The 7,100-nt window shown below is 41.6% G+C and overlaps 1 long non-coding RNA gene across 1 annotated transcript; it reads left to right on the top strand.

Annotated features, from left to right (window-relative positions):
* Positions 1 to 450: 450 nt before the first annotated feature.
* On the top strand, positions 451 to 5,819 carry LOC116809584 (uncharacterized). Its single transcript, XR_004369891.1, has 2 exons — positions 451 to 517; positions 4,166 to 5,819. It is a non-coding gene; the product is annotated as an uncharacterized LOC116809584 (long non-coding RNA).
* Positions 5,820 to 7,100: the final 1,281 nt, after the last annotated feature.

Raw genomic sequence — 7,100 nt, 5'->3', positions numbered from 1 at the left:
TATGATCTAATACAAATAGACTGAAATAAGAGGAAAAAAAATAAAATACTTTCTTTAGAAAGGAAAAGGAACACCAACTTACCAACATGAAATTAGGTACAAAAGCAGGTCTTTAGAAGTGAGGGCTACCTAAGCTTTAGCTTCATTCACTTCACAGTACATTTGGCTCTGGGGACAGGTATCATCACCCTCATTTTAAAGGCCAAGAAATTGAGGCACATATTGGTGAAGCGATTCACCCAATGTCAGACAGTGGGCAATGAATTAGCTAGGATTGTATCCCAGATCCGTTTAGTGTCACCCAAGTTAGTAGTAACATCCAATGACTTCTGATGGCAGTGGTGATGGGTGCCCCTGTTCTAGAAAGAATGTGGATCTAATTTGCATCATAAAGTGATTGATGCCATCAGCTGTGTTTATGCCATCAGTTAGTCTGTGTTGATCCAGGGCGTATTTTGTGCAGGTGGGGACCCTGGGAAGTTAGCAGTAGTGGAGACCAGCATGGGATGCTCTCCAGGTATTAACACCACTGCCACCGCCACCCCTGGCCATAGAACACTGCACAGGGAGAAGGCAACAGAGCGAAACAAGCATATTGCATTTCTCCAGCTGCTCCGGAAGTCGTTGGGACAGGAACCATGTGTGTTTAGGAGAACACATCCATAAGCCTTTGGAAGCAGAAAACAAGAGCCTGTGGGTTTGAGCTGGAAGAAGACAACAAAGAAATGCTAGACCACCTTACGTTAGAAAAAAGTGCCCTAGTGGGGGCCAGAAAGGCAGAGCAAGGGAAGAGAGAAGGAAGAGGAGAAAGGGATAACAGCGAGCAGGGGAAATGTGGCAGGAAGTACAGCCCAAGTGGACATGTCCAAGACTTGAAAAAACCAGATTCTACTCAGTTTGTACTCCTGTGCTTTGATAGCATAAATCTCCTCCATAGCCCCAGAGTTTCAGCACAGCTGGAACACACACAGGGGTCTTGAATGCAAGGGCTGTGTGAGGGAGGGATTGTGTGCGTGAGGGCCTATGTGTGTAGTGAAGTGTTCGTAGACAAATGTTCAAAAGAGGATGCTTAGATCATTACTGATGCCCTGTGTTGTTAAGAGTTTATCATCTGTGAATGGAAGGGTTTATAACAGGATAATGACAGAAACATGAGTTTAATACACTTTTTAAAAGATGTTTCCTAGAATGCTGTATACACAGTGTGCTGAACAATATTATTTCAGTGAACATAGGTCATGTATATACTTGTGTATGCGAAAGTATGTATGTGGGTGGGAGTGTGAGTGTGTTGCGTGTATGTGTGTGAGATTGTGCATGTATGAGTGTGAGTGGTGTATGTTTATTAGTGTGTGTGTGTGAGCATGTGTGTGTGTGAGCATGTAAAAGTGTGAGTGTTGAGTCTGTGTGCGTGTCTGAAGCTGAGGTCAACATCTGGGCTAGATCAAAAACCTAATTGAGGAAAGCATAGTGGAGTGGAAGCAAGAAATATTATGCCTGGGGCTTCACCAAAATCTAAAATTGGGCACTGGTGGGGTGGGGATTTGAGATCCTCTCCTCTAGATCTTGGAGGGCAGATGGTCCCCTCTGACATCCAGGTTGGAAAGGGGAAAGTAGCACCACTGAGCATGCCCTGGGCCCCAGTCCCCATGGCTGTGCCACACACATTATCTCATCTGCTTTCCCCACAATCATACGAGATGGGTATTTTTTTGCCCACTTGGTAAAGAAATCAAGGCTCAGTCAAAGAGGTTAAACAACTGGCCAGTAGTGAACAGCTGTTAAGAACAGGATTCCTCTGATGTCACAGCCCCTGCTGATTCCCTGCTTCCTCTACATGCTGCCCAGTCCCACCTTGCTGTGATATCCCTCCCACTTCAGTCCATTTCCAGAACATTTGGCATAGGCAAGTCCAAGACAATTGGCTGGCAGTCCCTGTGTCTCCGCAATGCAGTTGCCCAGCTCGGTTTCCTCCCACAATCTCCTCTTCATTTCCTCTTACCCCTTTCCCTGTCAGGGCTCTCATTGAAGCCAGTGGAAAATTACTGACCTAGTCATTGGCTCCCGCATCTTAAATGGAGATATTACTGCTCCCTGCTGCCCAGATTGTCCCTGAACTCTTGACCAAATATGTGGTAGCTGCTTTTAACTGTGACCTCACACATCAAGTGAAAATGCTAGAGACAAATACATATTACTTTTTTTCCCTGCGTCTTCACAGAAATTGAGAGAAAAACATTTTAATGGAATTGATTAAATAGATGAGATGAGGTTTTAAACACTTGACCATAGGTAAAGTACAACCCACGGTTGTGCAAACTCATTTTAATGTGTTGGCCATCTGACTTCCACCAAGTCATAGCTACTTGTTTTTTCTTGGTAAAGTGCAAAATAGCTGTCAAGCCAGATCTCTAGGTGATAATAAGCATCCAATTATCACTAAAAATGGAGTCTGATCCAGGAGACCTGCCAGTCCTTGGAGATTCAAGTAGAACTGTACGTGCTGGTTCAGCTACACTGAAGAAGGGAAACAAATAAAAATGGTGATTTATGAGTGCCTCCTTTGTGACAGTCACTGTGCTAAGCATACTACATTCATAATCTTATCCTATCTGCAGAGCAGGGTGGACACCATTACTATCCCCTTTTTGCAGAAGAGGGAATTAATGCCCAAGGTCACAAGCTTATATGTGTCTGGGCTCATCCAGTTCTTCTCCTCCTTAACATAGGTCAGAATGGCACTTTCCTGACCCTTTGATGTTAGTAACGTGTCACTTCCAGGTAAAAGTAGCTTCCTCATCTGCAAATGAAAATAGTGTCTATCCTGTAACCTGTTTGGAAGATGTATTAGCCTGTTCTCCCATTGCTATAAGGAATTACATGAGATTTATGTATGAAAAGATTGATTTCTGAAGAAAAGAGGTTTAACTGACTCACAGTCCCACAGGCTGTATGGGAGCTATGGCTGGGAAGGCCTCAGGAAACTTACAATCACGGTGGAAAGTGAAGGGGAAGCAGGCACATCTTCATAAGGTGGCAGGAAGGAGACAGAGAGCAAAGTGGGAAGTGCTACACACTTATAAACAACCAGCTCTCATGAGAACTCACTCACTATCATGAGAATAGCAAGGGGGAAGTTTGCCCCCATGATCCAGTCAATTCCCACCAGGTCCTTCCTCCAACATTGAGGATTAGTTTAATATTAGATTTGGGTGGGGACACAAATCCAAACCATATCAGAGGATTTAATGCAATAATATATATACAATAATGTATATAAAAACATACAGGATAGTACATGGCTTAATATATGTTAGTTATTATTTTAATGATAACGATTACATGATGTTGCTACTTGAGAATCTTCAGGAGCTTCCTTTACTTATTAAGTCATGACCAAACTTCTCAGTCAGACATTCCAGGCTCCAATTCCTCACTGATGCTTCTGTCATGGTTCAGGCAAGCTCTGAGATGAGGCTACGTTACTTAGCACCCGGACTGTGTTGGGTGGGAGGAATAGGAAGATGAAGGCAGGAACCAGGACCTGAGAAGACAGGAGCTGCTTCAAGTAGCTTGGCCTCGGGAGTGACCCATGATAGCAGTGCCTGCCTCAGCTAACCCTTAAGGTGGCCCAGGAGTCTCTCTATTCAGCGGAAAGAATACAGCTATTGGAGGCAATCCTGGCAATTAGCATTGATCATTGTGCCTGTTGTTGAAGGCAAAGTTTATTAACCATTTACAGTGTTGGATTAAGACATATATATTGGAGTTTTTGTTCTGGGCAAGATGGAGTAAGCAGACCCTACCCTGTTTCTCCCACCAAATGCAACAATGAACCCTGGACAGACTACACTGAACAGACTACACTGAACAGCTATCTAAGGACAATGACAAGTAAACAGGAGCAGGTGAATTGGGGAAAGAGATCAGAATATGAAGTACCACCAAAACCACCATGAATCTCTCATCTTTTATCCCCTCTGGTATCATCTGGCCTGGACTCATTAGTCTGACCTGGATGTGCACACCAAAAGCAAGCAGGGCTCTAAAAAGAATCCTCACTTTCTGGTCCAAGGTGGTTATGGGGACACATAAGAGTCATAAGAAGTGGAGAAAGTCCCTGGTTTTTAAATCTTTTTTCCACTCTCTCCCACCCAACCCCCAGGTAATCCCATAGTGGCAGCAGTAACAACAATGGCAACAGCAGCCTGGAGAGCACTGAAATACTTGGGAAGCGAGTCTTCCCTCCACTAGAGAAGCTGCGGTCCCAAGAGGGTGAGACAAAATACCATTTCCTTTTCTCTCTCTTTGTTCATACACTGCCTGGTGGGACAGACTGAAGTATAGCCATGAGATGTATGCAGCAAGGTAGGAAAACTAAAGACCTAGCTTTCTAACCAGAGGACAAAAAAAATGGGGCTTCAGGGGGCCAAAAATGCCAGAATAATCTCAGAAAGGAGAGAGCTCAAGAGAGCAGTTCCATGTGAACTCCGAGGCTTACGTCTAAGCTGCACATGCTGTGAGAACTGAACTGTGCATGAGACTATGATCCAAACCACCAAATGGCCACTGGGCAACATACACACAACAGATTCCCATAGCACTGCAAAGTCTTTGAAAACTGAACTGATATTAGAACCACAGTCCACAGGAGAACTGGAGTCTGGAGCCTAATTAGATTGATTGCCTGCAAAAACAAAACAAAACAAAATTCAAAATTCACTTTAGGATTTAAACAAGACATGGATCCTCATAATATAATATTCAAAATGTTCAGGACACAATCCAAAACTACTTGACATATGAAAGACAAGAAAAACTTCAACTTATAGGGAAAAGAACAATCAACAGATGCCAACTGCAAGATGACACAAATGTTGAAATTATTAAAGATGCAAAGGCAGCTATTATAACCATATTCCAAGAAGTAAGGGAAAATTCTCTTGAAACAAAAGTCTCAGCAAAGAAATAGAAGATACAAAGAAGGACAAAAGAGAAACTTTTTGGAACTGAAAATTACAATGACTGAAATAAAATATTGCCTGGATAAGATTAATAACAAAATAGAGAAAGTCAGTGAATTGAAGATTGAATAGAAATTATCCAACCTGAACAAAAGGAAAAAATTAAAAAATTAATGAACAGAGTATTGGAGGCATGTAAGACAATACAAAAAAGTCTAATATTCATATTGTTAGAGTTCCAGAGAGAGAAGGGCAAGAGTAGGATGCAAAGAAACAAACAAAACCCAAAGGAAACCATGCCCAGATGCATCATAATTAAACTGCTAAAAACTAAGACAAAACATCTTGAAAGCAGCCAGAGAAAAATGATACTTTATATAAAGGGAAACATTGACTTGAATAACTGTGGATTCCTCGGGAAAAAAAAGTAGGCCAGAGGAAATGGAATAACATTTTTAAAGTGCTGAATGAGAAAAAACTGTCAATCTGGAATTCAATATCCAGTGAAAACATCCTTCAGGAATGAAGATGAAATAAGGACATTCTCAATGAATGAAATCTGGAAGAATTCATCACCAACAGACATGTTCCAAAATCAATACTAAAGAAATACTTTTCCTCCTAAGATGCAGAACAAAGCAAAGATGTTCTGGCAAAGGAAAAATGAAAGTAATGGGGAAACAATCAGTGGTTGCCAGGGGTTAGGGGTGGGAGATGTGTGACTACAAAGGGAAGAATGAGAGAGTTTGTGTATGATGAACTGTCTGTATGCTATTGTGGTGGTGGTCACATGAATCTAAACATATGTTAAACCTTATCAAACTGTTATGCCCCAAAATAAAATTTAAAAATAAAGCTAAAATGATTGTGTATTTTTTTAGTGGCTTAAAACTACACAAGTTTTTATGTTATAGTTAAAAGTTAGAACATGGGTTAGAAGTTCAACACAGGTCTCTCCGGGCTAAAAGCAAGGTGTTGGCAGGGTTGCATTCCTGTATGGAACCTCTAGGGGAGAATCCCTTTCCTTGTCTTTCCCAGCTCCTAGAGCCATTGCATTCCTTGGCTCATAACATCTTCCTTCATTTTCAAAGCAAGCAATATCAGGCCAAGTCCTTCCCGCATTGCCTCACTTTAACCTCCTCTTTTGTCCCCCTCTTCTGATTCTTCTTTTTTATTGAGGTGAAATTTACACAAAATTAACATTTTTCATGTCCATTTTAAAGTGAACAATTCAATGGCAATTAGTACATTCACAATGTTGGGCAACCACCACCTCTATCTAGTTTCAAAACATTTTCATCAACCTGAAAGAAAACTTCATACTCATTAAGCAGTCACTCCCCATGTCCCCTACCCCAGTTCCTGGCAACCATCAATCTGCTGTCTGTCTTTATGGATTTGCCTATTCTGGGTATTTTGTATAAATGGAATCATATGTGACCTTTTGTGACTGGCTTCTTTTGGAGGTTTTAATGGTTCATCCACATTGTAGCACTTGTAAGTACTTCATTCCTTTTTATGCCTGAATAATATTCTATTGTATGTATATACCACCATTTGTTCCTCCATTCATCCTGTGTATTCATCTTTAAAATAAAACTTTAAAAAACTTTATATATGATGTCTCGCCCAAGACCAATCAAATCAGAATCTCTGAAGGGTTAGAATCCTGGGTGATGGTACTTCTAGATCGCCAGGGTTGAGAATCTTTGCTTCTATATAATGTTTTTGTCATCAATTTCTGCATAAGAAGCCATCCCAAAATACAGTGGATTAAAGTAACAATGATTTTATTTTATCATGATTCTACAATGTGTACCAGGCTCAGCTCTGTGGTTGAGCAAGTAACAGATCCAATCCAGACGCTGCTAGCTTGCTGGTGGTCACTCATGTGAGTATATTGAGCCAATGGGTTGACTTAAGTCTGGATTCAACATGTAATGCAACAGTTGGGCTTCTGTCTCTCACCATGTCTCAGGGCCTCTCCCTCTTCTTGATGCTACTCTACGTAGTCTCTCCAGTAGACTAGCTGGACTTCCTACACAGTGGCCCAGGACTCCCAAAGCATAGGAGCAGAGGATGCCATGACTCTACATCCTCATCCCAAAATGGACACAGCGTCATTCCCACCACATT

This window comes from Hylobates moloch, unplaced genomic scaffold, assembly GCF_009828535.3.
Source record: "Hylobates moloch isolate HMO894 unplaced genomic scaffold, HMol_V3 SCAFFOLD_1, whole genome shotgun sequence".
Classification (NCBI taxonomy): domain Eukaryota; kingdom Metazoa; phylum Chordata; class Mammalia; order Primates; family Hylobatidae; genus Hylobates; species Hylobates moloch.
The sequence above is the reverse complement of the archived record's forward strand: the minus strand, read 5'-3'. Positions and strand labels throughout refer to the sequence as shown.